Below are 9353 nucleotides of genomic sequence, written 5' to 3'. Positions count from 1 at the left end.
CCGAACCTGAACCCGAACCCGAACCCTAAACCCGAAACCGAACCCGAACCCAAACCCGAACCCAAACACGAACCCTAACCCTAAACCCGAACCCTTACCCGAACCCGAACCCGAACCCGAACCCGAACCCCGACCCCTAACCCCGAACCTGAACCCTATCCCCGAACCTGAACCCGAACCCGAACCCTAAACCCGAACCCGAACCCAAACCCGAACCCGAAACCCGAACCCGAACCCTAACCCGAACCCTAAACGGAACCCGAACCCAAACCCGAACCCTAACCCCCCTAACCCTAACCCGAACCCCCTATTCCGAACCGAACCCCGAACCCGAACCCTAAACCCGAACCCGAAACCTAACCCGAACCCTAACCTTGAACCCGAACCCGAAACCCGAACCCGAACCCTAACCCGAACCCTAAACCCGAACCCGAACCCTATCCCCGAACCTGAACCCGAACCCGAACCCTAAACCCGAAACCGAACCCGAACCCAAACCCAAACCCAAACACGAACCCTAACCCTAAACCCGAACACTTACCCGAACCCGAACACGAACACGAACACGAACCCTAACCCTAACCCTAACCCCCCTAACCCTAACCCTCACCCCGAACCCTATCCCCGAACCTGAACCCGAACCCGAACCCTAAACCCGAACCCGAACCCAAACCCAAACCCGAACGCAAACCCCCCTAACCCTAACCCGAACCCCGACCCCTAACCCCGAACCTGAACCCTAAACCCAAACCCTAAACCCGAACCCGAACCCGAACCCCGAACCCCGAATCCTCCGAACCCGAACCCGAAACCCGAACCCGAACCTAACCTGAACCCCCTAACCCTAACCCAAACCCCGAACCCTAACCCCGAACCTGAACCCTAAACCCAAACCCTAAACCCGAACCCGAACCCCGAACCCCGAACCCCGAATCCCCCGAACCCGAACCCGAACCCCGAACCCTAACCCGAACCCGAACCCGAACCCGGACCCGAACCCGGACCCGAACCCTAACTCCCCTAACCCTAACACTAAACCCTAACCCTAACCTTAAACCTAACCCTAAACCCGAACCCTAACCTTTTGGGTGGGATGATACTCTTACCTTATACCTAACCCTAATCCTAACCCTAACCTAACCCTAACCTCACTTACACAACCCAACCCTAACCCTAACCCCAACCCCAACCCTAACCCTAAGCCCAACCCCAACCCCCCTAACCCTAAACCCTAACCCTAACTCTAACCCTAACCCTAACTCTCACCGGCGCAGATCATCTTTGGTCGCCCTCTTCGTGATTCGCTCTCTTTCACAAACAGACTGGAGAAATTCTCAAACCGACCGCTCTGGCGCCAGGCATGGGCGGCGAAGGAGGATGCCCTCCAGACCCGGCTATCCCGCACCACTGAGTCTCTGAGGACTCACTCAAGGCCACTTCGCCCGTTGGCACTTGGTGAGAGGGTTTTCCTCCAGAATCAGCAGGGACCGAGCCCACGCAAGTGGGACAGGTCAGGGGTGGTGGTGGAGTCCCTAGGTCACGATCAGTATCGGATTAAGGTCGACGGTTCAGGGCGTCTGACTCTGCGCAATCGGCGATTTCTCCGCGCCTTTACGCCACCCACCCCCTTTGCCCAAGAGCGGCCAGCTGCGATGTTGCTGCCGCCTTCGTCACTGGAACGAGCACCCCAACCCGTCCACCTGGGCCAGGTGGCGCCCCCTGAGATCAGTCAACGTGCAGATGGACCCCGGGACGAGGATTTGGACGCCTCCCAGCCGGCACCTGGTGATGGGGTGGCCTCTGGCCCCGACACTCATGGTGGCCCTGTTCCTGCAGACACCGCTCCAGACATGTCGCCCTCTACGCCACGGTCGCCACCTTCGCTGCCCCAGGCCCCACAGCCGGGCCGCATGAGGAGGCCACCCAGACGATATGAACCTGAGACAGGCCGTTGGGTGCAAGACTGAGTCCGTTAACCTATCTCAGTTTATAGCTTTCCGGACTGGGGGGGATGCAGAGTTCACCGCCGGCCACTAGGGGCTGCTAGGGGTTAGGTTGGGGTTAGAACCGCCTCAGTTAGGAGTCAGTGAGCCAGTTGCATGAGGTATGTTTGTGTCGAGGAGAAAGTATTAAGCTGGTCGACTTAATTTATATAAGTCTGCTCACTCTATCGTTATTGTTGATAATTGTTACTGTTACCTTTTAAAATAAGTGTTATATATACATGTTAGACTTTTTAGCTCAAGCTTATGGTGCTGTTTTGTGTCACTGCAGGGCTTCTTCATCTTTGTCATTAAATAATTAAATTGACATCGAGGAGTGTGTTTCTTCATGAAGAAGCCATGGTTGTCGTTGGCTGCTCTGTTCCTGGCTGCGATTTCAGAACTGAAGATGTGTCTGAGGCCCTCGCCATTGCTCTGCTGACAAATCACGGACTTGCCCATCAAAACCCGCCTCCCCTAGTTTAAATAATTAAATTGACATCGAGGAGTGTGTTTCTTCAGTGACTACGATGTTGATCTTAAAGGATCATCACTCAGACATAATTGAACAAGAAACTGAAAATCTGCTACTTCTACCCGATCCAAACTGGAAGCAGCCCTTTGATATAGCGGCTAACTGGGCGAGATGCAACCTCGGGAGACGTCTTCTCCCAGAAACGGTGGAGCGCACAGAGGCGCTCCTCATCACCAGGCAAGCGGACAGGGGGAACCCAGATCCTGTCGAGGCCGCATCTGATGATATGGAGGAGACGCCACCATTACAGGTGAATCAGCTGACGTCGATACCTCCTCCTGCTCCTCCTCCTCCTCCTCCCCCTCGTAAACGACAGCAAATTATCGTCACCACACAAGTACATGGGAGACTAGCTACACAGCCAACTTTACCTCCTCCCTCTCTCCCTCCCCCTCCTCCCCTCGCCCTCCCCATCTCACTCCCAAAGTCCTCACATCAGTGGAAACACAAACCACACTGGTAAGAACGGACATAAGGGGAGACTGGTCATTCTCCTCACAATCTGATGATCAAGATACGGTGCCCTCCACAACACGTCCCCCACCATCGGAGATTGAAACAATGAACACGGAACCCAGGCAGCAGAGACCTAGACGTGCCTCTCACACCAACATACATGAAGATGTGCCCATCCTTACCTCTCAACCCCACTCACCTTCGCTGGAAGAGGATCCCTTGTCGAATACACCGTAACACCGACATCCGCAGTCCGAGGTACTGGGAACATCGACTCCGTTAACAGCGCCACCTACAGCTCCTGTCCCGGACCAGATGGTGCTCCTGGACTTAAGCTCCGACGAGCTTGAGGATCTCCAAGGTAACTCACGGGTGACCACTCCCAGGGGGAATACTACAATGTCCCCCCTGAGGAGAAACACTGGTCAACCCTGTATTGATTTTAACAAATCTGGTGGTAATATCATAAACACCACAATCAATAACTCAACACCACCACACACACCCACACGCAGGCCTACTAGACATATCAACACCTCTTTTAAGATGAAAAACTGGAGCCTAGCAGTGAGGGAAAAACTTTTAATTCTGGGAGATTCCAATATTGCCAGAATTCCACCTTTTAAAGTTCCGGACCTACAGGTGGACAGCTTCCCAGGTGCTACGTTCAGACACATTCAAAGTGTTTTGGCTAAAATGGAACCAGCCTCGTTTGTGGAAACGGTAATCTTATCACTGGGCCTCAATAACAGAGCTCAAATGACCCAGACATCTATAAAAGAACTGCAGAGACTTTTCAGGATGTCCAAAATTAAATTTCCACAGGCCACGGTTTGGATCCCCATCATCAACTTTTCCAGAGTTCTCCCTCAGCGTGAACAGGTCCACCTTCACACACTCAAAAAACACATACGCTCCCACTACCAACACATCCCTGAGCTCTATAGGAGCCAGTTCTCTACTGAACGGGATGACATTCACTGGACTCATACCACAGCATCACGTATCCTCTATCATTGGAACCAGTTCCTAAACTAAGTGCCCCCATGAACCTGATTGCTCAGGAGGGGGATAAAAGTGTGATTCATTTGAGTAAAGTTTTCACTCTTTCCCCGGCACAGCGCTCTCTATTGAGCAAGGGGCTTTCATTCATCCCTTCTAAAGGCAGCAATAGGAATATGTTATATAGTGCAACGTTTGAGCTCCAACAATATCACAGGAAACTAAAAATCGCAGCTTATTTTGAAGACAAAAATGATTCGGAACCCCCACCTTTTCCCCCAAAATCCAATTGGACCCCTCCATTAACCCAAATACCTGAAAATATTAAAAATATAATTCATAGAGATATTCAATATTTTGATACTAAATTTAAAATCAGTAGAACAAAACCTAATTTATCCCCAGCAGAAGCAGACGCATTAAAAACTTTACAAAGTAACCAATCCATAGTGATTAAACCAGCGGATAAAGGGAGTGCGGTCGTAATTATGGATAGGGACCAATATATTTGGGAGGGAAATAGACAATTATTAGATACAAATTATTATACCTCACTAGAAGAACCTATATATTTAAAAACTATCCCGATGATACAAAAAAATTACACAGAAATTATATGAGAAAAAATGTATTAACGCTAAACAGAAGAAGTACTTAATTGGACAGGAGGAACCTAGACCGAGACGCTTCTACATGTTACCTAAAATTCATAAGGAGCCTGAGAAATGGAGCAGACCTCATCAAATCCCCCCTGGTAGACCTATCGTGTCTGACTGCAACAGCAAAACCTACTATACAGCTGAGTATCTCGATTTTTACCTCAACCCTCTCTCTGTAAGACACCAGAGCTACATGAAGGATACTTATGATTTTGTCCACAAGATCAAGCAGCTCTCTATCCCTCCAGATTCCTTCCTCTTCACTGCCGATATCGACAGCCTCTATACTAATATTGTGATCTCGGAGGGTATTCAGGCCGTAAAAAGTATCTTTGCCAAATATCCTGATTCTAAAAGACCAGAAAAAGAATTATTAGAACTACTCCAAATTAACTTAACTCGGAATGATTTTGAATTTAATAACAAATATTTCTTAAAAATTAAAGGTACGGCTATGGGAAAGAAATTCGCCCCCGCCTACGCGAACATATTTATGGCTCAATGGGAACAAACAGCTATTCTAACTTGCCTGAAAAACCTCTTTATTACTTCCGATACTTGGATGACATTTGGGGAATCTGGCAGCACACGAGGGAGGATTTTGAGATCTTCCTAAACACCCTCAATAATCATAACGCATCTATTAAATTGAAAGCTGTAACTGATTCGACCTCTGTTGATTTTCTAGACACAACTACATATAAAGGACCTAATTTTTTACTCACACATAAATTGGACACTAAAATATTTTTTAAAAAAACAGATACTCATTCCTTATTGTATAAATTTGGTTACCATCCCAAACATACCTACGCAGGAATTGTTAAATCTCAGCTTCTTAGATTCCACAGAGTCTGCACGAGAGAAGAGGATTTTAAAGTGGCCACCAAAATACTATTCTCCACATTGGCCACTAGAGGGTACTCTCGCTCCTTTTTGAGGAAATCCCTCAAGACATTTAAAGAGACCAGACCTTTTGTGATCTCTTCTCTTCTCCCTATAGTTATCAATTATTCTATGTCCGCTGTTAACTTAGTCAGAGCGATTAGGAAACACTTCCAACAGGGGATTGAGGACTCCACACTGCTCCAGAATCATAGACTTATTGCTGCCTATAAGAAAAACAAAAACTGACAGGATTATCTAGTAAAGGCCAAACTCAAACCTATGAGGAATCCTAAGTCCTTAGAGCACGGAGAATTTTTTCAGCACCATCTTTGGGTGCGCAATAGACACAATAATAATGTTTTTTAGACACAATCAGGAACCAGTATTGATTCTAGAAATTGTGTATATTTAATTTTTTGCACGGTGTGTGACACACAATATGTGGGAGAGACAGGTTACACGATTCGGACCAGATTTTATCAACACAAACATAACATTTATAAAAAGCAAAACACACACACATTCCACTCATACAACATTTCATACAACATGGATGGACCGCACTGAAGACCACCATTCTGGAAGGGAACCCACACTGGTCCACACCACAACGTAGGAGAGCAGAGACAAAGTGGATCAGCCTCCTGGATACTCTTCAGCCATTGGGTCTAAATGATAAATAATAATAAAAAGATGATGAGTAATTATTATTCAAAATATTGAAAAGAACAATATTACATGTATATATGTGTGATTCATAATGCCTAATTAGTGAAATCATTAAGATATAGATTCCCTTTTCTTTTCTCCTTTTTTCCTTTTTTTCATGTCTGATCCTCAGGAGTGGAATTGACCTTTGACCTCTTATTAATTCTTACTGTGTCTCTCTCTGATTGCTTATGCTATAGATTAATAATATAATCTAGCCTTAACCCAACCCCATATCCTAACCCTAACCTCACTGAACTCTTTGCCTAAACCTAACCTTTTGACCCCAAATCATAATGAATCTGACCCTAAAATGTTAATTCTGATTCTATGACTAATTTGCCTTAACCCTTAACCCTAAACCTAACCAGATCAATCTTGCCTAAACCTAACCAGATCAACCCTCTTGCCTAAACCTAACCGAATTTGAACCTCTGTGCCTACACCTAACCGAATTTGAACCCTTAACCCTAACCCTAACCCTAACCCTAAACCTAACCCTAACCCTAACCCTAAACCTAACCGAATTTGAACCCTAACCCTAACCCTAACCCTAACCCTAACCCTAAACCTAACCGAATTTGAACCCTTAACCCTAACCCTAACCCTAACCGAATCCACCTTCTTGCCTAAACCTAACCGAATTTGAACCTCCGTGCCTAAACCTAACCGAATTTGAACCCCTAACCCTAACCGAATTTGAACCTCCGTGCCTAAACCTAACCAAAATTTGAACCCTTAACCCTAACCCTAACCGAATCCACCTTCTTGCCTAAACCTAACCGAATTTGAACCTCTACCCCTAACCCTAACCCTAAACCTAACCGAATCAACCTCCTTGCCTAAACCTAACCGAATTGTAATCTCTAAACCTAAACCTAAGCGAATCGACCTCCATGCCTAAACCTAAGCGAATTTGAACCTCTAAACCTAAACCTGAGCGAATCAACCTCCTTGCCTAAACCTAACCCTAGTTGGAAACCAAGTCGAGGTATTATAGCCAGGGGAGTTGGGATCAGAGAGGGGGGAGAATGGCCTGTGCCTTGAGTGTCGTCCTTGAACGATGCTCCAAATTTTATAACCCTAACCCTAACCCTAACCCTAAACCCTAACCTAACCCTAACCCCCTCCCCTAACCCTAACCTCTGTGTATCTGACTTATCCCCAACCCAATTTTGTAACCCTAACTAACGCCCACTGTTTCTATCCCAAATTCTAATTTACTGCTACTCTAACCCCAAATATTGGATAAATCCTCCCAAACAGGTAGAGGTGCCACAAATCCTCCCAAATAGGTAGAGGCTATATAAATAGGAGAGGACAGTACAAGTGAATAAGAAAGAAGGAGAAGACACAAGCTGGAGCAAAAGAAAGGAGTATAAGAAGGCAAGTTGAGAGAGAAGGAAGAAAGCAGAGAAGAGGATGATGGGAAGGATAGAGGGAATAAAGGGAAATTAGAGGGAAATAATTAAAACTAAATTAGCAAACTCAAATAAGAGAAGTTCCTCCCAAATAGGTTGAGGTTAAACATAGATAATTAGAAACTAATAAATAAACTCAAATAGGAGATAAGTAATAGTAAGGATGGGAAGGATAGAGGGAATAAAGGGAAATTAGAAGGAAATAATTAAAACTAAATTAGCAAACTCAAATAGGAGACATAGGGAATTGGAAACTAAATTTGTAAAAAGGGAAAAGAGGTTAAGAACAGAAAAGGGAAAGTATAAAAGGGAAAGGAAAGTAAGAGGGACAGTCAAAGGGAGAGGAGTGTGAGAGAAGCCAAGTTGAGCAACACACTTACCTCAAAACACTGGCTCCGCCTGATGAAGGCCCAGTACAGCCGAAACATTGCGGCAAAGGCCAGTCATGATTGACCAGCAAGGTCTAATTTTTTGAACCCCCACCACCTACGGGTGGTGGGACCCAGCCCCCAGGAAGGAGCGTGCATCTCCCCTACCCACTTAGGTGGGACAGGGCCCTAACCCTTAAAACCTAACCCTTACCCTAACCCTACCCACTTAGGTGGGACAGGGCCCTAACCCTTAAAACCTAACCCTAACCCTAACATAACCCTAACATAACCCTAACCTAACCCAACCCTGACCTGACCTAACCCTAACCCTAACCCTAACCCCTAACCATAACCCAAACCCTAACCCTAACCCTAAACCTATCCTCTGCCCTCTACCCTAACCTCCTCCCTTTACTCTTGCCTAACCCCAACACTCACAGGCACGCACATGCACGCGCACACACAGGCACACAAACACACACACACTCACCCACACACTTCAGCACACAGCAAGTGCTATCCACCCCATACTAACTTGCAAAATTCATACCCAACAAAGTACTACCAATACACTCCAAATCACCCCAAACATGCTCCTTGACACTTTCCACAGGACACTTTTCACACAAAACACTCAAATTTTCACTCACTCCCATTCACTTGAATGGGGGAATTTAAAATCCACATTACTCAGGCTAGGAACATCCTAGACACTTGAAACTTTCACCAGTCACTCCACCTACCATCAGAACCCTATGCACCAAGTTTCAGCCTCCTACACCTTACGGTTCCAAAGTGCACCACTTTCAGTGGGGTGGTACTCTTACCTTATACCTAACCCGTAACCCCGAACCCAGAATTTATTGATGGTTATTTAAACCTATTGGTTACAAAACATAATAGTTACATAAAAGACACATACAATTTCATAAAGGAAAAAAAAATTTACATTACAACCCACTCGATTTTGGGATTAGGGTTATCTAACCCTACCATTGGATATCGCGCCACAAGTCGCATCTGGGGTTTGAATTTCATGGCTCTGTGACTTTCCTGCTGGGAGCAGCACAAGGATCAGTACATTCGACCAATCCTGCCATCATCTCTACTGCCTTACCTCTAACACCGGCACCGCCTGAGGAAGGCCACAATAGCAGCATATGCCAGTGTTTATGTTCATACTATGTTAGGTTAATTTTTGGAATCTCCACCACTTTGAGTGGTAGACCCAGGCCCGCAGGTTGGACTGTGCACCGTTCACCTCCAATCTTGGTGGGAGGTGTTCCCATTACTAAAACCTAACCCTTGTTTGTCCCAAAACCAAATCAAAC

At 46.3% G+C, this 9353-nt stretch overlaps 1 pseudogene; it reads left to right on the top strand.

Annotated features, from left to right (window-relative positions):
* The first annotated feature begins 4668 nt into the window (after nucleotides 1-4668).
* On the top strand, nucleotides 4669-5768 carry LOC147259545 (uncharacterized; annotated as a pseudogene).
* The last annotated feature ends 3585 nt before the right edge of the window (nucleotides 5769-9353 follow it).

The sequence above is a fragment of the Aulostomus chinensis genome, chromosome 7, assembly GCF_037954235.1.
Source record: "Aulostomus chinensis isolate RoL2024-O1b breed Wild chromosome 7, RoL_Achi_v1.0, whole genome shotgun sequence".
In the NCBI taxonomy this organism is placed as follows: domain Eukaryota; kingdom Metazoa; phylum Chordata; class Actinopteri; order Syngnathiformes; family Aulostomidae; genus Aulostomus; species Aulostomus chinensis.
The sequence above is the reverse complement of the archived record's forward strand: the minus strand, read 5'-3'. Positions and strand labels throughout refer to the sequence as shown.